This window comes from Pan paniscus, chromosome 5, assembly GCF_029289425.2.
Source record: "Pan paniscus chromosome 5, NHGRI_mPanPan1-v2.0_pri, whole genome shotgun sequence".
Taxonomy (NCBI): Eukaryota; Metazoa; Chordata; class Mammalia; order Primates; family Hominidae; genus Pan; species Pan paniscus.
Genome location: NC_073254.2, coordinates 66,275,251 through 66,298,066, shown reverse-complemented (window position 1 = coordinate 66,298,066; position 22,816 = coordinate 66,275,251). Strand labels below are relative to the sequence as shown.

The following is a 22,816-nucleotide window of genomic DNA, read 5'->3' as shown; positions in this document are numbered from 1 at the left end:
ACCTTATGAAATAAGTAATATTATTATCCCCATTTTTACAGACAGAGAAACAGAGGCCCAGAACAATTAAGTCACTTGTTCAGGGTCCCACGGTTTGCAATTTGCAGAGTCAAAATTTGAACCCAAGCAGTCTTTCTTCCAGTCCTCATCTTGAACCAATAACGCACATTCCCTTTCTAAAATGACTACGAGTAAAATAAAGGAGGGTCACTGTATTGTTTGCTTTATTTGTGTGGCAGAACGAAGGAAGAATGAAAGAAGATATACTGGCCACCTTCTTATCATTGGTGGTGTGTTTGTGTGACTGTGCCCAGAGACACGAGGGACAGGTGTGAGTGGGCTGACCAGTACAAACGTCAATTATTATTATCATCCCGCTTTCCAGTAAACCACCTCTCTTTGATGGAGGATGTAACTTTTTGAATAAACAAGCTCGTGAGTCATTCCTATATGAAAAGGAAAAATCTGTTCTGTCTCAGCCATTTCTTTGATGAATCTAGCCAGCGGATTCACCCTGAGCTATGGTTTTTCCCACTAAGCAAGCTGCTTCCCCCACCCCATGCAGGAAGCAAGAGAAGCTTTTGAAGGTTGCCAAGCTTTTAGTATCCTGTGGGGTTTTTATGCCGAGCAAGAGCAATCTTGGCCATCTTGCTTGGCACCGCAGTTGACTGTGTCCACTGTGTGCCCTGGGTCCCGGGATCCCTGGCTTTCTCCACTATTCTTCATTCCTTTGTCTATGGTCAGCTCATAAGATCATAGGATGGGCCTGAATTCTCTGTGAAGCTGCTCTTAAATAGCACAAATCAATGCTGGGTGGGGGAAAGGAGGTGGGGCACAGGCATTGGATGTAGAAAGGACTTTCCAGTTGGCCTTTCAATGTTATTGTGATAATCAGAAAAGTTAAGAATTTTAAAACATACAGTTATTTTTCATTATTTCTAGCCTTCACATGAAAAGACAGGTGAGTGAAAAACAGGTGTGTAATATATAAAAAATAAAATCCTTGCTCATTGTCCCTCTCCTGTTGTCTAATAACCCCTCTTCTATCTCCAACAAATGATCTGTGATTGATGAGCAATTGAATTCATTGTGCCATTTGGATTGGGGTCTTATGCAGGAGCTGCTTGGCCTTACTCTTCCCTTCTGATTTTTGACAGGCTGATATTTTGACCTCTGATGGGTCTCTGGATTGAATCTACCTTTGTTTTCTGCTTGTGGTTTTGTCTCTCTCTGAACTCTCCACCTTTTCCTGGCTCCCCTTGTTTCTTTCATTCCTAGCCTTCTTTAAATCAAATAAATTTGTCCACCTGACTCTGGCGCAAAGTAGACGTTCAGTAAGCATCATTTGGATGAAGTGCATGAACTCATTGCTCCCATCCATAATTCAATAGCAGAAATAAATCTTTGGGTTTGACAGCATTGACACATACCACTATAGGATTTTACAGTCTGTGGAAAAAAATGTCTTCTCCTTTGAATAGATTCCTAAGAATTATGAAATGATTTTTATGATGATAGTAATGATGGTGATAGTAGCAACTATAACTTGAGTGCTTGGTGTGTGACATGCACCATACTAAGTATTTTACAAGGATTTTTTTTTTTCATATAATTCTCACAACCGCTCTATAAGTGGATTCTGTTATTATCTCTGTTTTTACAGATGAAAAATCTGGGATGCAGAGAGGGTAACTTGCTCAAGTTTTACCCAGCCAGTAAGTAAAGAAGCTTGGCAGGAAATCAGAGAATTTAAATCAAGAGTTCTAACTCTTCATTGTATCTTTCTTTTTTCAAAAAAACTTACCATCAATACCTGCTCTTATATCTCCAAATTAGACTATATATTATACTGAATTTATGCCCCTCCACATTCTTCTCTTACCATCCGCATTCTTTCCTTAACTTGAAATAAAACAAAAATAAAATAAAAAACTATTATTTGTTGAGTATCTCCTGTATGTCAGATACACTGCTTGAGGTATTTAATCTTATCACACATGCTTGGAAAAACTGGAGATATTTCCCAAAGAGGTATGCAATGCAATGAACCATTGCATTAGAACCATTCTAATGCAATGAACCATTAGTAAAAGCATTTGCTTTGCATCTGGTAGCAAATGTAGTTGTAATTCAAATGAACACCCCTTTCCAGTTCAGTTTAGCAAATATTTACCAAACATTCACTGTGTTCAAGGCACAGTTCCAGGCGCTCATGATCTGGGAACCCAAAGTCAAGTTCCATACAACTGTGACCAGCCAGGGATTTTGCTGGGTTAATAAAACACATAATGCACAATAATACAACAAATAGCCATAATAAATACTTAATGTGTTTAGAATCATAGTGTCTCTGGGGTAAAGGTGGCTTCATGGAGGAAGAGGCATTTGAAGTGAATTTTGAAAGATGAGGTAAGAATTAGAGGGGCAGTTATGAGACACAAGGGTATATTGGGGATCCTTCAGGATATAGGATGAGCTGTCGACTAGGATAAACCTGGGGTTCACATTTGGCTTCTGACATTTACAACGATGTGACATTGGACAAGCTGTAAACCTTTCTGACCTTTATTTATAACATTAGGGCTATAATTAATATAATGTTAAGAAAGATGAAATGAGATAACATCAGTGCACATGACCAACGCATAGAGTTTTGGCGGTAATGGAATTACAGATGAAAGCTGTGATTTGTAATGTATCAGGTGCTCTTTTCCTTCATTTTCCCATCTGGCTGCCCCTCTTGGCCTCTGGTATTAGCAACACTTTGTATTTGCTTTCCAATGGCTTATTATTTAATTTTCACAACATCCTTGGGAGCTAAATAGGTAATAACTATTATTACAGTAAAAACCCATTTTTACATAATACGATTTTAATGGAACTGCTGATTTTACAAAATGAAAGTGACAGGTAAAAAAGATTTAAGTGATACTTTTGAACCTCTAATATAATTTTATGGTGTTTTGTGTATTTTAATTCATTAATAAAGGAAACGTGTAGAACATTCCCATCATTATTCAAATAGAATAGCATAATTTTTCAATAAAATTCTTAGGGTAAATTGCCTATTTCCATTTTCTGGGAAATCAATTTTATGGAATGACCTCAGACCCATCCTATTCCATAAAAATAGGACTTTACTGTACTAATAAAAGATATCACTATCTTAAGTATGGTACCATTTTCCTTCAAGGCGTTCTATCTTTATGGACATTGGATTTTGAAAGAACTGTAAATTCTTCTCTGTGGTATTATATGGAGTAAGCTGAGGTAATCATTAAGAATTTGCTCTTGTAGTTTAAGTTCATGATAACTTTGCTTCAACAAGTAAGTGTATCTGACTGTCTTTGCTTTCTAAATATTGGAAAAATTGGTCTGAATGCATTCTCAACTTCTTAAGTAGTAGGAACAAGTTCTGCCTTACTAAGCAAATCTCAAACCTTCATAAAGAATAGCTGGTCAAATGGCAAAAGATCCCTCTAGTTTCTGCTCTATGCCTTGTTCTAAACTGACCAGAATGGATTTGTGTAAGATGCCTCCAGTGCTTTCTCAGGATTCTGTTTTGAAGGGTGCAAATATGATACCATGTAGCCTCCAGCATCTTTGTGTGTTTATGTGTGTGGTAGAATTCACTGTTACATTTTGTATATTACTTTGAACTGTCCTTATTTGAAGACATGAATGGGAGAGTACTGTTTTTCTTTTATAATAGCTCTTCTGTTTGTTCTGATTTTTAATATTCAGTACCTTAAATGCCAGAGAAGCTTATCAAAGTCATGTGATGTTCAAAGATGGCAATATGTAATGCACCTCCTTGTTAAATTGCAAAACATCATAATAGGTTGGTGATATGAAGCAAGATGATCATAAATCAGAAAGTAATTTTTGAGGGGAGGAACTTCTATGAAATCTTGTGATTATAAAACTATTGACTTCATTCACCTTTTTCTTATCTGAGATTATATGTAATTCAGTATTTCATACTGAATTATAGCAGAGATGTAGGTCTACAACACCAATTAGAAACCAAACAAATGTTGGTGATGTTTCTATAGCTTGTGTAGTTCTCAAATTTTGGTCTTGTACCTTTTGGATGGGACATAAAAGCAGTAAAGCCCACCACCCCACTTATTCTGGATTAGCAAGTGGGAAGGGAAGAAATTTGGGATTCAGCTACTGGGGTCCTTTTTGTAATGTGTGGCATCAGAATGGTGACAAGTGGAGTGGGTGTTCTGAAACTGTATCATTACCTGGCAAACCACCCAGAAACCTAACAGCATAAAACACACATTTTATTTTGCTTACAATTTTATGGGGAAGGGCGAGGCCGAGGTGTTCTAATTTGGGTTCTTCCATGCATTATAGTTAGATAGTGGCTGGACTGTGGTCATTGAAAGGCTCACCTTGGCTGCCTTTAGATGCCTTTAACGTGGGTCATTCATATGGCTGGGCCTTGATGCTGGTTATTGGCTGGGAGCTTAGGATAATCAACTAAGAGGCCTCAGTTCCTCTCCTCATGGGTTTATTATGGGGCTGCTTGGGCTTCCTCACAGCATGATGGCTGGATTCCAAGAAAGAATAGCCTAAGAAAGGTGTTCCAAAAGTAAGTGGTCCAAGAGACCTGTGTGGAAGCCACATGCCTTCTAAGCTGGCTCTGGCAAGCTCAGAATATCATGGCCATAAACTTCTTGGTCAAGCAAGGTCCTGAGGTCAGCCTAGATTTAGGAGAGAAGAATTAGGTTCCACCTCTCAATGGGAGGAATAGCTAAGAATTTGCAGCTGTCTTTAATCTACCTCTGTATATGTGTTTATGTGTGTAAGCATATATGCATGTATGTAATTAAAAGCAGATGTACCTGACTTAATTCAAAAAGTGCTTTAGAGCCTGCTAAATTTGTGCTGTCTTCCCTGTCTGGACAGACTTTATTTAGACTCTGTTGGCTTGCATGAATAAGAAATTACAGAACACCAGGAGACAGACTATTCAAAGGGTTTTAGTTTCTTTATTTTATTTTATTTTTACCTATAATGCTTAGTGTTAATTACACCACCTCTTCTCTGCCTGAAAGTGGTATTTGTCAACTCTCCAAACATAATTGGGCCCCCAGTTTGGAAATGCTCACTTTGCAGTGGGAATGGACAATAGTTGTTGAACTGCAACTTGAGGTCAAATCTTTACATGTGTGACCAGAGCCTCTTCTTAGAAGAGAGGGATATGGTGGGATGAAGAAAGACATGAAGGAAACATATTTTGAGCATTTTCTTTCAGGGTAGACATTAAAGATCCAGGGAGACAACAGTTGAACTTTCCTTTGACCTTCTTTAGAAAGTGAATGGAAAAGCTGTTCTTTAAGCTACTTTTGACCTAAAAACGTTAATCAATATTATTTTCCAATAAAAATAAATAAAAAGAAAACCTGAAGTCAAAGATGAAAGGATCTTTGGAAACTGTCTATTTCTCCTTCCTTTTAGGCAATTTCTTAGAGAGAATCATAGACCTTAGTGAACCTTGCTTTAAGGATGTCAAAGTCGTGTCCTCACCACTAGAAGGAAGAACCAGGATTTCAGACTCCACAGAGCAGGTGTTCTCACCAACATCCCCAAGCAGTTTATCTTTGAAATGATGAATGTAAATAAACTTTTCATATATCAAATCATTTAAAAATATACTATAGAAACTTACAATTTAAAGCAGTCTAAGTATAAAGTGCTTTGCTATGTGGAGTCCCTTGATGAACTGATTACCTAGTAATTTATTTGTTTTCTTTTGAGGTGGATTTACTTATAAATATTAATATATATGTAAATTATAGACACATAGAATTGTTGATTTGGCAGGAAATGTAGTGGCTTTCTAATCCAACTAATAATAATCTAAATAATAATGTGTTTTATAAATTGTAAAATGCTATGACATATGTTAAGATTATTGCCCAAACTTATATGATGTTTTATACCAAAGCTGAGTGAAATTTTAGTCCCTATGCTTCAACCCAGTGTTTTAAGTTGACCCCTAAAATTTATTAAAGGGACTACTATTGATTTATTTGTTTTGTTCCTAAAATAGGATTGAATTTTGAGACAAAACACTTTGAGGCTAGGGAGTTCCTTCTAGTTGCAATGACCATGATTCAAACGGATGCTCCCAAATGAGTAGCAGCAGTCCCCTAAACTTTCTAACCAAGATCTGTGACACAGTGCTTTTGCCAGGGTGGACAATTAGGAGTGGGAATTAAAAAGAATTTTTCCCTCAACTATATATGCTTTTCTTCATAAAAATGAAATTTCGATTAAAATAGCAGTGCATTTTTCCCTGTGACAGAATAAACATAAAAATATAAATGTATTGAAATAGGTTGAGATTCTTTTTCTAATCTTAATTTGTCCATGTCTGCTTGAATCAGTCATGGCATTTGTTTCTGGCTAATTAGAACTCACTTAGGGTCTACTCTTGGGATCCAAAGTCAGGTAGGCCTTGACACTCTTTATGGCTTGCTAACTTGCTGGAACTAATTCGAGTTTTACTCTAATAGAGGGCTTTTACAAACCTTTTCTTGTTTTCACTCACCTGAGAAACACACTCATTGTCATGGTCCATTAGCATTAGCATCATGGATCATAGTAATTTTCTAGGAGGGGCACACGTCCCCAGGATGTAAAGATCATGGGGTGGCGGTAATTGGCAAGCATGAAGTATATAAGAGACTCGGGTTTTATTTTGGTACGTGCTCCCATCTAGAGAATAACTACTTTTATGATTTCAAATACTCCACCTCAGTCTCCCAGAGGTGTGACCGTATTGGGCACCTTCTGTTGTAGCCTGAGAGGATTCTAGCAGGTATTCCTGTAAAACACCTATGATGCTTTCCTTTAGTTGCAATAGGTATAATTTTTTTTTTTTTTTGCTGCTATAGCAACTTCTTTCTCTTACTTAACCTGTACAAACTTTCAGCAGCAGTTTACAACTATTTCTTAAAGAAACTATGCATTACTTTCCCCAGGATTTCAAGTATACTTTGGCCTTAACAATACAAATTACAAGCTATATAGTAGCAGTAAATGCAATGATGGCTGCTATGGAAAAATATAATAAGTATCATAAACTTGATGGGAAAGCAGAATTGATAGGGCTTAACAATTTATCGATTGTAAAAACATAAAGAAAAATGAGCTGAGAAGATGACCAGAACTTTTGCACACAGGTGAATGCCTAGGGGTACCATCAATGGAAATAGAGGATGCATGTAAAGGAGTAGGTTTAGCAGGGCGGACAATAAATTCCATTATAGTCATATGCTCAGGTTCATGTGCAGATGCCTAGACGGTAACGGGAAATGTGGACCAGAAGATTGAAAGGAAGGCCAATTGAGAATCTGGATTGCAATTTGGTAATTCTCAGAAGAATTGACTAAGGAAGCCTTGAGTATTGAATGGGGGTTAGGACTCATATGAGAGCTATTGCAGAGAGATATAAGGATTGGGTAGAAGTCAGCATCTTAGGACAATGCTAATTTAAGTTGCAGGAAGAGATATCATAGAACGAGTAGTCATGAAATTAGAACCAGGACAGCAGAAGGCAAGGTAGGAAAGGAGCAATACCAAGATGATGGAGGTGGTTAACAGTAAATTTTCCAAGGGGGACAAGGAGGATGGTAATTTGGAAATTGCTTGAGAATAAACTATATCCTCTGTGCAGGCTCCCACTAATTAAATGCAAAATCTAATGTAACATCTCTTGCTTGTTTTATAGTTTCACACATCTGGATTGTATCAGTGTCTTCAAGGATACCCATATCTTTGTTAAAATTAAAAACCATTACTGCCCATGAGCAGACTTTTAAGGTGGCAGCCAGGTTGTCCCTGGTCACTTTCTGGTTACAATACTGCCCAGTGTTCTAAATTAATAGGCTCAGGTAATAGGTTCAGTCCCACCACACTGGTTAATGTGTATAGCTCAATCAGCTTGATTTGGAAAATAGAATAGGTTATGTCATTTAAGAAATTACTGTCAGCCAGGTGGAGTGGCTCACGCCTGTAATCCCAGCACTTTGGGAGTCCGAGGCAGGCGGATCACTTGAGGTCAGGAGTTTGAGACCAGCCTGGCCAACATGGTGAAACCCTGTCTCTACTAAAAATACAAAAATTAGCCTGGTGTGGTGGTGTGTGCCTGTAATCCCAGCTACTTGGGAGGCTGAGGCATGAGAATCACTTGAACCCAGGAGGTAGAGCGCTTCAGCCTGGGTGACAGAGCGAGACTCCGTCTCAAAAAACAAACAAACAAACAAACAAAAAATGAAATCACTGAATCCCTGTCATTTCCTAAAAGTAGAGTATTACAAAAACACAACACAATACAAAATATATTTTGTTTTAAAATTTAGGAGATTATGTATAACTCTTAGAATGAGTTCAATTCTGGAGGTAAGAATTGAAGTCCATGTTATTTAAAACAGGCAACATTACTCTATCAGAGCTAATTGGTTAATTCCTTTCAGTTCTGGAATACTGACAGTGGCATCCATAGGTTTTAATATTTATTTGGAGACATAAATATCAGGAACTAATGTCTTTAAAATCATTGGTAAAGAGAATGACCTGTTACCCCGGTTTATCCAGGACTGAGGGTGTTTCCTGGGACATAGGACTTTCAGTGATAAAACCTGGAAAGTCTGAGGCAAACCAGAATGATTGGGTCACCCTACTAAGAAATCACCATTAAAGTTTGTGCCAACCCCATATTCTATGATTTGCACTGCAACAAGTTTGCTGAGGGTTAATAAAAATTTCCCCTGATTAAAATGCATAAACATATTCTACCTAGTTTTATTGCCCTAAGAACTTTGTCTCATGGAATTAATATTCTTTGAGGAGTGTTACCAAGGCCTTTCTTACAAAAGAAGGGAAACTGAGTGATTGCATATGTATTTTACACCCCTGGTTGGGGTTGGGAAGTACAAGCCAAGCAAGGAGCAGCTGCCCGTGGGAGTTTTTAATGCAGAGCAGGGCTTTTTTCACGTGTTCTCATTGAATTACTTTTTTTCTCTTTATGGTCTGTTTTCCATGCAGATATTTTTGAAATGTAAAATTAAATAATTCATGATTTCCCAATCATTGGTTTAGGTACAGTTGCTATTTCTTGAGTTGATTATACTCCCTTGAGGGAGCTTTTGGAGTTTCCTCATGTACAGAGGTTTAGAGATAAGAACTTTGCTGAAGTGACAAGGTCTTTGTAGGTACAGGCAGGCCAGCAGGGGCAGGAATGGCATAGTTGGCTCATTGCTGACCCTTAGGTTACCACACTATTAAGCAGCTCAAGGGTTCTTAACATTTTATATGTCCTAGATCCCTTTGGCAGTCTGGTAAAGCCTAGACCCATTCTCTAAATAATTTTTTTGATACATAAAATAAAGTAGGATTATAAAAGAAATCAGTTATATTGATATGGTTATCAAAATATTAAAATAAAATGTGATATAATATGCTCCTCTGTTAGAAGGTTGAGTAACAGTACCTAGCACTGGTTCTAATAGGTATCGTAGTTTCAATGTCATTATTGCAGAAATTCTCCAAAAAGGGCTACCATAAATTTTGTTCCTTCCTATAAATGCTTGCTGCTCCTTCTATAGGGACATAGAGCTTCCTGCCCTCCCCTGGAATCTGTGCTGGCCTTTGTGACTAGATGGACTGACAGACTGTATTAATAGAATAATGTTCTGGGATTTTGAAGGCTAGGTCACAAGAACCCTGCATTAGAAGATCCTTTTGCCTAGGAGTCTCATTTGCCATTGGGGTGTTTCCTTTTGGAACACATCCCTTAGGCTATGGGAATGCAAATCATATGGAAAGGTCATTTTTGTGCACTGCTTGGCAGCCCCAGATGGAGATAAGCTGTAGCCAAGAGCCAATCTCAGCTTCCAGCTATGTAAGTGATCTATCTTGGATATCCAGACCAGTTGAACCCAGTAATGGGTCTTGGTGAGAACTCTGATATTTTCTTTATCTGCAAGTACATTAAAAATCTCCTATTTTATTTTTAGGTCAATGTTACTCAGCATTTCTTATGTTTACTAAATAATGATACTTAGAAGGGACATTCTAATGTTCAGTTCATTAAGAGTATATACATAGGCACTGGTGGAGCTAACGGTCCAAATGCCATCCAAGAGAGCGAAAAGGATTAAAACCCCTCGCAAAGCCAAAATTGATTTACATTTACTCCATCACTGCTCTTTGCATAATGTGTGATACGAAAACAGAGTTCAGAAATCATGCATTTATTCAGCAACTATTTACTGGGTGCATAACTTATTATGTGCCACTTTGCCTCATGTTGGAGATAAAATGATGAGCAAAATAGTTCTGAGACCCACCTGGAACATACTGCCTAGCTGGGGAGATAGAAATGTAATTGCATGTAGTTAAAAATGAATACGACTAGCAAATGTGCTATAGGAAACATTCAGAGAGTAATGAAAGCATATACTGTAAGACCTGGACCTGGACTGGCATAGAAGTAAATTCAATTACAATTCATATTTGAAGGCTAAAAGCAACAATTTAGATATTAGCTATTACTGGTAAGAAATTTACCCAGGATTTCTCAAAGTGTTTCCTCTGAAACTAGCTCCCTGTAAGCATCACATGGAAAAAAAAGTAAGTCAAACAAATTTGAAAAATTTTGGACTAAGCACAGATAAATACTTTTTTTTGTTTCTGGTCTTTTCAAATCCTTTTATATGACAATATGGGTTGTATAACTTTCGGAGGGAGATATAGTACAAGCTGTTCTCCAGCATGTTTGATCATGTAACACTTTTATTCACAGAGCAGCTTATCATGCTGAGGATTCAGGGAAACATTTTGAGTACAAAGAGTTCTCACACCTAGTTTAACACTCACGACCATTCTGGGAGTTTTGGTGTCCAGGTATTAAGAATTAGGGGTTTGGGTATCCAGGTATTAGGAAGATTAAGTCTTCTGTGAATAAAAAAACCCTGAAAATTATTTTTTTTATTAAAAATTGTTATTATGGTACGAGGTTGATAGATATGTCAGTTTACATCTCTCTTACATAAAAATCTGTTCCATGGTGTCAGGGACTTGGACCCCTTCTACCTTTTTGTCCTCCAGTGTTTTTTCTATTTCCAAAGTCACTCGGTGGTCCATCAAATGCTGGAGCACCAGCCATTGCAGCTGCATTCCAGGCAGCAGAAAGGAGAAAGGATTCTTCTTTTATTTCTCACATGACACTTCTGTTTACATCTTAATAGTGTAAACTTAGCCACATGGCCACTTCTACCTGGAAAGGAAGCTGGGAAATGTAGTCTTTTGGCTAGGTGACAAACTATTCAGCTAAAAATTGGAGTTCTTATTACTAAGGGAGGATAAAATAAATACTGGGAAGCAGCTAATGGCCTCGGCCACATTTTTTGTTTTCACATTTTACAGTTGAGGGAAATGATCGCAAGAGGGCATGCCCAAGAAAGAGCTCAGAGATAACAGAGACAGTAGAGTCAAATCTAGGCCTCTGGATTCCTTGAGTCTGTCTAGTTCATTACACTGTTCCTATTTAAACATGTGGGAGGAAATAAAACAGAGCCTTTCAAAGCTGTGTTATTAAGGGTCATGGTGATATACACAGATGACACCGTTGCAAAATATATTTTATGGAAAAAGTATGAATATATGTTTCTCAGAGCATTTCCCCAGATTTGGAAATTAGTGGTATTTGATTAACAAACAATTGCAAGCAGTAAGTGACTGCCTTTTGTTTTGGCTGCATTATCCAGGCCAGGATTCTGTTTGTTGGGCTGCTGTGCACTCCGGGGCCCGCTCTGCGTCTAGTGGCTTGTCCTTGCTTTTCTTCATTTGTAACATCGGCAATGCTCTGAAAGCCCTGGATCTCGTTTGAAACCATCTGTTTGCCTCTTTATTTACATGATAACGTAACCTGATTGCAATTTAGTGTCTGGATAAAAAGCATTGCTCTTACCTAGATGGTGCTGGGTTTTTGTCAGGCTTAATGACAACCCATCTGACTGCATTTTTCAGGCAGTAGTAGTGTGTGGAGAGATGGTGTCTGTACAGCCCACGCACGGAGGTGGTGAATGTTCTGCACTGTGCCCAGGCTGTCTGGGCTGTGGTCAGCAGTGCAAATGGCAGGCACTTCTCTGCTGTCTTCCAGAATGTTATTGGCACCAATGGGGCCTTCTCATCTTTGTGCTTCCTGTGTCCAGGGAAGCTCCAGAAGAGTAGAAGTTCTTTGTTTATTTGTTAGAGGAGTGAGCGAGTGAGTGAATGAATGGATGGAGGCATGGTGGATTGAATAGGTGCTGATTAAATCCCAGCCGCTCTCATTCATTCATAATCAGTGAACGTGTGTTGGATCAGCAGGAATGATTGCTGTTGGCATAGTGAGGCTGAATGCCTTGGGGTGTTTGCTCTGGGGACACGGCTGTAGTCCTGAATCAAAACTCTGAAACTGACACACCAGTCCCCTTCCCTCTCCCCTCAGTATATCATAGGGCAGGAAGTAGTGTGTGGCAGCTCCTTCTTCTTGAGAAATCTAGGGGGATGGGTGTCTACAGCAGAGTTTCCTCCCATAGGTTGAGGTATTGATAATTCCAATCTTCACCACAATAGCATTTTTTTTTCTTACTAAATCCTGCGGAAAAGAGAAGTGGGCAAGATCCTATGATGACACACATTTTGTGAATAGGGTTTACATTTAGCAAGATCACCTGTAGTAAGGAAATAGAGGCACATACCTTATGTAGAGTGGTTCCCAAATTGCTGACTTCTAAATGCTCCTAGAGAAAAATGGGAAAAAAAAAACCCCTCAAAAAACAAATCTGTCCCTAAGATCCCAGAGTTCTGGTAATATGGGAAAGAACTTCTGGGGCCAAGGCTATCCTGGAAGCCCCATGACTCTCTCTTGCTCCTCAGATAAAACGTCCTGTATCTATCCCTGCCTTCACCCCAGGTTGCTTTTCATGTACTACAAAGAGGGTCAAGAGCTTGGTTCATAATTTGTGTTTTCCTTCACCCTCACATTGACCCCAGGGAGTGGAGGGAAGGGTATTTTCAAAGAAAAACCTTAGACAAATTAAATTTAACAGAGTTTAATTGAGCAAAGAACCGTTTGCAAATTGGGCAGCCTCCTGAGCCACAGTAGGCTCAAAGAGGCTCTCGTGCAGCCATGTGGCAGAGGATTTGTGGACAGAAAAAGTAAAGTGATATACAGAAAATAGGAATGAGGTACAGAAATGGCCAGATTGGTTACAGCTTAGCATTTGCCTTTTTTGCACAGTTTGATCAGTTGGTCGCCTTTGACTGGCTGAAACTCTGTGATTGGCGCAAGAGTAGGTTACAGTCTGTTTACATATCTAGTTAGGTTACAATTCACTATATGCAGAGAAGCCTTTAAGCCAGACTTAAAATATGTAAGGAGGCAGCTTCAGGCTAAACTTCATTTAACAGGTGTATTCTCCCATCCAGCTCTATTGCCTCAGCTTCTTATTGGCTACAAAGCCCACCACAGGTGTGTTACCTCACCACTCTCCTTATCTCTTTTCCTCTTCCTTTAGTTGATTTGGTTTAATGAAAGGTGTACAGACATCTACATGCAATTGCACAGAAGCATGGGGGTGTAGATCTGTCTTAGCTGTCTAAGTAAGTAGGGGGCTTCCAACATAGGTTTGAATGATGACTTACTGAAGAACAAATAGAAAATGTCAAAATCTTTATTTTTCCTTATTTTTATTCTATTCCTTGAAAATTTTCTTTTTCTATGTTTTATTATGTAGATAATATTTATTACATTAGTATTGCAGTACATATGTGTAATTAGCAATTTATTAATACATTTATGAGAAAGTAAATCATATTGGGAATATATGGTTAAAATTTTACCCTTCCAGAAAAGGAATATTTGGCACTTACTTGAGTTTTAATATCATATTACTGTTTATTTACTATGGCAAGCATCCTTTTTTAAAGACATGTTAGTAAAATATGTGCTATGTATGCTATACAAGATCATATATGTATATGGTTTTACAAAAGATTTAACAACCAAGTGGCAAAATATGAAGTGAGAAATTTTACTTCAGGAACCAGAGCTAAGGCTAGACTATGAATCTGAAATAATCTTGTTTTTTTCTTATTTTGTTGGAAATAAGTTAACCTTTACAGAAACCTGAGAAACCCAATTTTCAAAATCAGCAGGCTTTAATTTTTCTGAGGCCTTGGTCTTGGATATCGATGTTGCATGATACTTGGGGGCTTCCTGAAGCTTTCAGAGTCGATTTCAAACGTATTTGTTTGGACTGCAGAGCCCTTTGTGATCTGGCCTCATCGTCTGCTGTTCTCCTGCATGCATTGTTGTCCAGTTCTACTTATCTACTCACTCTTCTTGGATGGAATCAACTATTTCTTTTCCAGTTATTTTTACTTGCTCTTCTTACTACCTGTAACTTTTTCCACTTCTCCTTTCTTTTCCTTTCTCTCCCTCCCCACCCTAAACCTCTCTTTGAGCTTATTTATTTTTGTCCTTTAGCACTCAACTTGGTGGCATCTCTTCTAGAAAGTGTCCCCGAATCCTCATTTGATTTAATTCTCCTTCTGCTGGGTTCCTACAACACCTTGGATATATTTCTGTCATATACCCTTATTCTGTAAATATTACTTACTTTTATGTCACCTTGAGAACAGAGGTTATGTCTTATTTGACTTTTTGTATCTCTAATGCAAAGCAGAGGATTTGGCTTATAGCCACAACAAATGCTAGAGTAAATAAATGAAACAGTGAGATGCAGTCACTGACTAGTCAGTCCCTACTAAAGTATTTCCAGGACTTTTGGAAACTAAAGGGGGAGATGTCACTGTGTCACTGTCATACTGAGAATCTTGGCAAACAAAGGATGGATGGAGGGTGGCTGTTCCCTAAGAACCTTAGCAACTGACAAAGAGGTGCTGATTTTCTCTGGAAGACCTGGTGGTCTGCTGCAGAACTCAATCTGGGAATCATTCTACATTAGCATTTATTTATTTAGAATCCCTGGGCCAGAAATGTACTCTCTGTGAGATGTGCTTCCCTGCAGGTAAGAAGATGCAAGGAGGGGGTTGGGTTCGTTCCTTTTCTTGATGAAGTTCTCTGAACTCTAGTATTCCCAGTAGGCACCTCTCATTTCCTGTCTCCCCTGGTGAGCCGGTGGCCTTTCATTCAAGCTCCTCCACACAGCTTGCCTCCTCCCTCCTCCCACACCTTCCACCTGAGCAGTTGACAGGCCTCCTGTGGCTCAGCACCTGAGGAGCTGATGGGCCTGGTGTGGCTTGCCAATCAGGAGTTTAGAGCTCTCTGGGGATTTACTGCCTTCCCAGCCTGCAGGCCTCCTGTGGCTCAGCATCAAGGTGCCTGACACACCTCCTGTGGTTTTAGCTAGTGAGCAGCTTGTGGATCTTCTGTTTGCTGTGAAATGGTTTCAGAGGTTACCTTTTCTCATTTGTATAGTGTGGATGCACCTGTTTTTGTTTGTTTTCTTTTTTGGTGAAACTATAAAAGAAAGAGTGTAAATGAGTAAACATTGGTGCAGGCTTAGAGCTATGACATTGGCTACTGTGAGGAAGCCCAAGTTTTGCTGTTTGCAGTGCTAGGCCTAAATCCCAGTATGGTAAGGAAATTATCTGTGACTGAGAGAATTGTAGAGTAACTCTTCTTGGCTCCTAGTGTATGTACCTGGTATTTAATGATATCTTACAAGTCCGAATGAATTAAAAATGTTTCTAACACTTCTAAAATTAACTTATTCATCTGAAAGCCACTGAAGGAAGGCTTTAAGGCACAGCAAGCTGGCCCCTAGTTCAAGTGGAACAGGAAGGAAATGGTTAAAGGATTTTTAAACTGCTAAAGGGGGCTTTTACATTTTTCTGGGAAAGCAGCAGTTTGCATGGAAATCACAGCTTTTATACATTAAGTATGGTTATGAGTCTTTCCCTCAAAGCTGTGTGAGAAATGTGGACTTTTTTTTTCCCTCCAAAGGAAATGGAGAATCAGGACCAAAGACTCATGTAGCTTTATGCCTAGGTTTTTCAGGTAACAAAGAGAAGGGGAAGGCTGGTTTGTTCTTAGAAAATATAGTATTTTATTAATAACATAGTTTTTGCCACCCCATGCTTAGTACAAGCCTCACCCAGAGAGGAAAACTTTAACCACAATTCTTATAAGCTCTACTATTCCGATATCTTTTCTTTTCCTATCCTATTTCTACAATCTCCCATCACAGTCAAGCCCAAATCATATTGCGTTAATAAGGACCATACCAGAATTTTAGTTCCAAGCACTGCACTTACTTTTTCAAGATCCCAGGTTACTTGAATAATAGTGGTCAGAAGTTAAAATCAGAAGGCCACAAAATATTACCAGTAAAAAAAAATGTAGGAAATAGTAGAGATATTCACATTTATTTTTTGAGCCAGAAAAAGTAATAAGTTATATAAATATAAGGCCATAGAAGGCTATGGCATGTTGAGGAAATATCAGATCCTTCATTTAAACACAGGAACAGTTATTATAGAGTATGGTGATAACAGTGGTAGTACTAGCAACAATGTACCCATTATTATAATAACATGAGTTCAGTTTTTTAATGTTCCAGGCACAGTATTAAATATTTATTTTATCTCACTAAAGCTTTATAAATATGGTGTGACATTGGCACCATGTTTGACACACTAAGAAATCAAGATTGAGAGCAGTTCTGTTGATAAAAAAGTCAAACTCTTCAAAATATTTGAAGAGTTTTATTTTGAGCTGAATATGAGGACCATGTCCTGTGACACAGCCTCAGGAGGTCCTGAGAACTTGTGCTCAAGGTGGTTGGGTTACAGCTTGTTTTTTTATGTTTTAGGGAGACATAAGACATCAATGAATGCATGTCAGGTATACATTGGTTTGCTCTGGAAAGGTAGGACAACTTGAAGTGGGAAGCAGGCTTACAGGTCATAGGTGGATTCAAAGATTTTCTGATTGGCAATTGGTTGAAAGAGTTAAATTATTATCTAAAAACCTGGAATCAATAGAAAGGAGTGTCTGGGTTAAGATAAAGCGTTGTGGATACCAAGGTTCTTATTATGAAGATGAAGTCTTTAGGTGACTACCCTTAGAGGTAATAGATGGCAAACATTTCCTATTCAGACATTTGAAAGGTGCTAGACTCTCAGCTAATCTCTTCAGGATCTAAAAAAGACCTGGAGATGGAATGCGATTCTCTAAAGAATATAAATTTCCCCCATAAGAGACAGCTTTGCATAGCCGTTTCAAAATATGACAGACAAATATATTTTGGGGTAAAATACTTTGATACTTTTAGGACCTGCTATCTGTCATGTGATGCTCTACTAGAGTTGGGTTGGAATTTAGTACCTTATTGCTCCAAAATAGTCTGTTTGTCAGTTTTAATATCTCTGTTTTAATGTTAATGCTGGTCAGTTGTACCTAAATTCCAAAGGCAGGAATGTATAATGAGGTATGTCTGATGACCACTCCTTCCCATCGTGGCCTGAGCTAGTTTTTCAGGTTTCTTTGGAATCCCCTTGGCTGTGAGGAGGATCCATTCAGTTGGTTGGGAGGCTTAGAATTTTTATTGTATTTTATTTTGGTTTCTTATCTTTATTTTGTTTCTTAAACTTTAGCATGCATAAAAATCAATGGAAATGTTTCTAAATTACTAGTGATCTATATTTTGAACCAACTTTGCAAATGGTACTGAAACTCTAATAGGGTGTCTGTGGACCTACCAGCTAGAAAAACCCTAGCTTAGAGGATAAGTAATATTCCCTGCGTCCCACAGCTAGAAAGGGACCGAGCGGGATGTAAATCCAGGTGTGTCTCATTCCTGCTGCTCTCTCCATGCTGGCCTCCATGTTGCTTTGTACCTGAACGAAAGTTCAATACCTTTCTTGTCTTAGACATCTAATTCTATATGGCTATCTGACATCTTTACAATTAGTATTAGGCTTCTGTAACTTTGTTCTTTAAAAAATTTTAAACATAATACATAATTTTTTTCTGTTCAAAATAATGTAAAAATATACAAAGCAAAATATCAAGAACCATTTAGCCCTTTCTTTTTGCCCTCCCCTGGATAACTGCTATTCTCAGTTGGGATTACATTTTTTTAAATATGTGTATTTATTTATATAATGAATAACTTTAAAAATATTAATTAATTGAGTATTTTACTACATATCAGTTTCTATCCTTAGCGTTTTGGATGAATTCACTTTGGAATCCTCACAACACCCTGTGAAGCACTATTACCATCTCTCTTTATCAGGTAGCCGGGAAACTGAGCAATAGAGATCATAAAAGTGATTGGTAGAGGGACAATATTTGGACCCAATAGTTTGACTCTAGAACTCTTATATGCCATGCTAAGATGTTCCTTAATTCAGCAATGAAAAACATATGTTCTAAGTATTCATATGTGACTTTCAAAAAAGTTAAGTCTATATTCAAAATACTATCATATCAGTAATGACAAATGTCCTGCATCCTTTTAAATGACAGTGTAGTTACCCAGAGTAGGAATGTGGTATAATTTATTGAATTACCATCTTACTGATGAACATAAATTTTCACCCCAATTTTTTCACTTTTATAAACAATACAATGACAAAAATATTTATGCCTCATTGTTCAAGTGGGAGAATTTTTTCAGGTCAGTTGATCTTAAAGTGAATTCATAGCCTACCTATAGCTGAGATCACCCGGGTTACTTCTTTAAAAATGCAAAACATACCTTCAAGGAACACATAATCACCATATTATAAACTCTTTCAGAACCTGGAGAAAAATAAAAATCTTCCTAATTCATTCTTAAGGCTATAGGATTGATTATATAATTAGATAAAGGTGGCACAAAGAAGAAAATTAAAGGCTAATCTCATTGATATTGAGGAGAAGTCTTACTAAATCCAATGTACCTGTGCTTCCAAAGAATCACAAATTATAGTTAAATAGGGTTTAATCCCAGGAATGCAAGGATAGTTCTAGAACATCAGGAAAAATAATCTAACATAATTCAGTAAGACAAAATTAGAAGTCTCTCTGTTTCCCCAAGATTGTACTTTCTTTTTATAATAATGAGGCAGGATATTCCATATATAAAGAGCCAAGAATGCCTAAATAAGTTTTATTGTCTGTCTTCCCCTTGTCACGTGCAGTGCCAGCTTCTGCCTATACTACTCTGTGTCTTTATCTGAGTAAGGGCTTCTTAAATATTCAGACTGTCCAAGGTTCCAGGGCACATCAGGGCCATGGGGAAGTGGCGCATATTTTAGGCGGCTAAGGGTGAGTGAGCAGAGAAAACTATTTCTAGGGCAGTGGGGCAGAGTGAAGGATGGTATCAGTGGGCTGAAGAAGGAGAAGATGAACCAAAACAGAAATTAATAGGCTTATTATGGTTCCCAATCACAAGTCTTGGAAAACTTGGGATACTGAGGGTAAAATTTCTCTGTTATTTTATAGAAGCATCTAAAGTAAAGAAATCTGAAATCTAAGCAGACATTTAAAACAAGATTGTTGAAGGCATTTCCTGTTTTTTGTTGTTGTTTTCTTTTGGTATAGAAAATATGCTGTCTTCCTCTTGAATGTGGCATAGAGTATTTGTATCCCTTGGTTAAGGGCAAGAGTTAATAATTACAGTATGTTAAACTCATCTGCTTCCCATTAGAAGAAAAAGTGTTTACATGGTAGTATTGAGTGAATTTTGTAGGGTGTTTTCCAAGACCCCAAATCAATTTTTTTAAAAGCATTTGATAAATTTCTATCTGTTAATACTCAACAACAATTTATTATTACAGAAATAGGGGAATTTCTCTTAACTGGATATAAGGTGTTTACAAGAAGTCCATAGGAAATATTATAATTAAGTGTGAAAGGTTAATTTCATTCCTGTTAGTGTCGAGAATAAAACATGAAAGCCTACTCTTATTTCTATTACTGGAGATACCAAACAATGCAATAGTACATGAAAAAAATAGGATAGAAAGCACAGCCACTTGAAAGAAGCAGGAAAACAATTACTGGTAAGCCTACGTTTTTTTTTTCTAGAAAAAAATACAAGATATTTAAGTAAAATGGCTGGCAACAATACTAGCATGCAAGGAACAATAGCATTCCTGTATAATAGCAATCACCAATTAGAAAATGCAATAGACAAAAAATTCCACTTTTGATGGAAAAAGGTAAAATACCTAGATATAAAGAAAAAATTCATATGTCATGTGAAGAAAAACCCCCTGAAAACCTTGCTAAATGGGTGGAATGCTGTACAAATACAGGAAGACACAATGATGAAAAGATTCTCCCCCACATGGATTTATAAATTCAAGTAAGCCTAGTTAAAATTGCGTTTAGATTAAAAAAAATTAGAATGTGAGAAGCTGATTCTAATATTTTTAGGAAAAGCAAATATACAACTGGCAAGGATTTTAAAAACATTATTTTGGGGAGGATTGGTCTAGATAAAGCTGGTATGATATTGTCATAGGAAGAGGCAGGAGAGGAAAGTGAATGAGACAAAATAGAGTCCAGAAACAGACCCATGGATATAAGAGAATGTACTTAGTAATTAAGATGGCATTTCAAAACAGTGGGAAAATACTACGTTTCAGTAAATTATGTTGGAATAGTTGTCTACCCACATGCTAAAAAATATTCTGTTGTGTTCCCAAGTCATGCCATGCCAGACGAACTAGAGTCTTATATTAAATATAAAGGAATCAAAAGGAAATACAAGAAACTATTTTTGTATGCTTCTAAAATATTCTGTGTTTCTAAAGTGTGTTTGGGAATATGCTTAAGCTAAATTTTCCATTTGCTTTATTTTGTATCTTTGAGTATTAGTTCTTGGGATATTGAATTGATTATTGATTATTCAGTATATCTCTTTCATAGTTTTCTGATTTTCTTTGTGTTTATAATTCTTTGTTTGCCTTCCCATAAATCCATATTTCAGGAAGTTGTCTCCAGTGATTATGGACCAGCAAAGTGGCAATAGGGAGAACTTTCTAGAGAGTAATCTATGCAAGATAATGGAGTTTGATCTTGTCCTAATATTAACTTAGCAAGCAAAAACTGAAGTCAGAATAAATTGAAACATCATACTGAACTCCAATTCCAATGGCAGAGTCAAATTTTGCGTAGATCCACATTCCATAAATATCCAAATGTAAAAATTGCAAATATGAAGATAAAATGAGAAAGGAACATTACCTATCAAAATGTAAATTAAGGGACATTAGAAACAGGAAGTCAAAGCCAGGTCAAATAAGAAGTCTGCACAGCTTATTCTCTTGCTCATATTTCTTATATTCCTGTCAGCAGAAAAAAATTACATGTCTGACAAGGACTAAAAGACACACACACATAAACACACACACATGCAAATTGTGTGTGTGTGAGAGATTCTTTTTTAATTTGCATTTCAAATAAAATTATGACTAGTCTCTACTTTTAATTTTAATTTCAATTTTTTAAAAGATTTTAAAGTAGTGTATTTACTTTGTTCAAAATTCAAAAAGATTGCTCATTGAAAATTTTCCCTTCACCCATGTCTTCCAGCCAGCCAGTTTCATTTCCTGAAGATGGCAGTGTTACTGGTTCCTTCCTTTGGTATCTTTCCAAAGATATTCTATGCTGCATATGCAAAAATTAAAAAAAACACACACTACATTTATTTTTATTCACTCCCTTTGTATAAATATTACAAATTGTACACTATGTGTGCCTTGCTTTAAAAGCTATAATTATTCCATGTAATTATTCCATATTAGTATAGAAAGATATGATTATTCCATATTAGTACAAAAAGTACTTTAATTTTTAAGAGATTTATTGAGATATAATTCACATACCATAAAATTCATCCATTTAAATTGTACAATTCGTGGTTTTTACAGAGACATGCAATTACTGTAATTAATTTTGGAACATTTGATTACCCCCCAAAGAAACCCCATACCTCTTAGGCTATAACTCCCTAGTCCGCAATCTTCCCCAGCCACAGGCAACCATTAATCTACTTTCCATCTCTACAGATTTTCCTACTCTAGACATTTCATGTAAAAGGAATCATACAGTGAAGTTTCTCACCCTGCATAATGTTCTCAAATTTCATCCATGTTGTAATATAGAACTAGTCTCTATTCGAGAATGAATGGATGGCTACAAAGACCCCATATGTAAAATACATGCTTGGCTTGATATATGGATGTCTAGATGCATGTGCATTAATTTCATTAACTATTTTATGTATTTATACAGCAGTCACTCATTCTTACGTATTAATTCTCATTAGTTACTTTTAAAAGAATCCTGTTCAGATGGTGTTAAGGTAATAAAGTTTTTTAAGTAGACATTAAGCCAAATGCTCATATAGATGGATATATATATACACACACACACACACACACATATATATATATATATTTTTTTTTTTTTGAGACAGAGTCTCGCTCTGTTGCCCAGGCTGGAGTGTAGTGGCATGATTTCGGCTCACTGCAACCTCTGCCTCCCGGGTTCAAGTAATTCTCCTGCCTCAGCCTCCCAAGTATCTGGGATTACAGGAATGCGCCACCATTCCTGGCTAATATTTTTCATTTTTTTAGTAGCGAAGTAGAGATGGGGTTTCACCATGTTGGCCAGACTAGTCTCAAGCTCCTGACCTCAGGTGATCAACCTGCCTCGGCCTCCCAAAGTGCTTCGATTACAGGCATGAGTCACCATGCCTGGCCAGATAGATATATTTTTACA

At 37.3% G+C, this 22,816-nt stretch overlaps 1 protein-coding gene across 1 annotated transcript in view; it reads left to right on the top strand.

The window, feature by feature from the left end:
- The window catches only part of PKHD1 (PKHD1 ciliary IPT domain containing fibrocystin/polyductin), a 467,099-nt gene that overhangs the window by 252,319 nt on the left and 191,964 nt on the right, over positions 1-22,816 (top strand). The gene's annotated exons all lie outside the window — the stretch shown is intronic.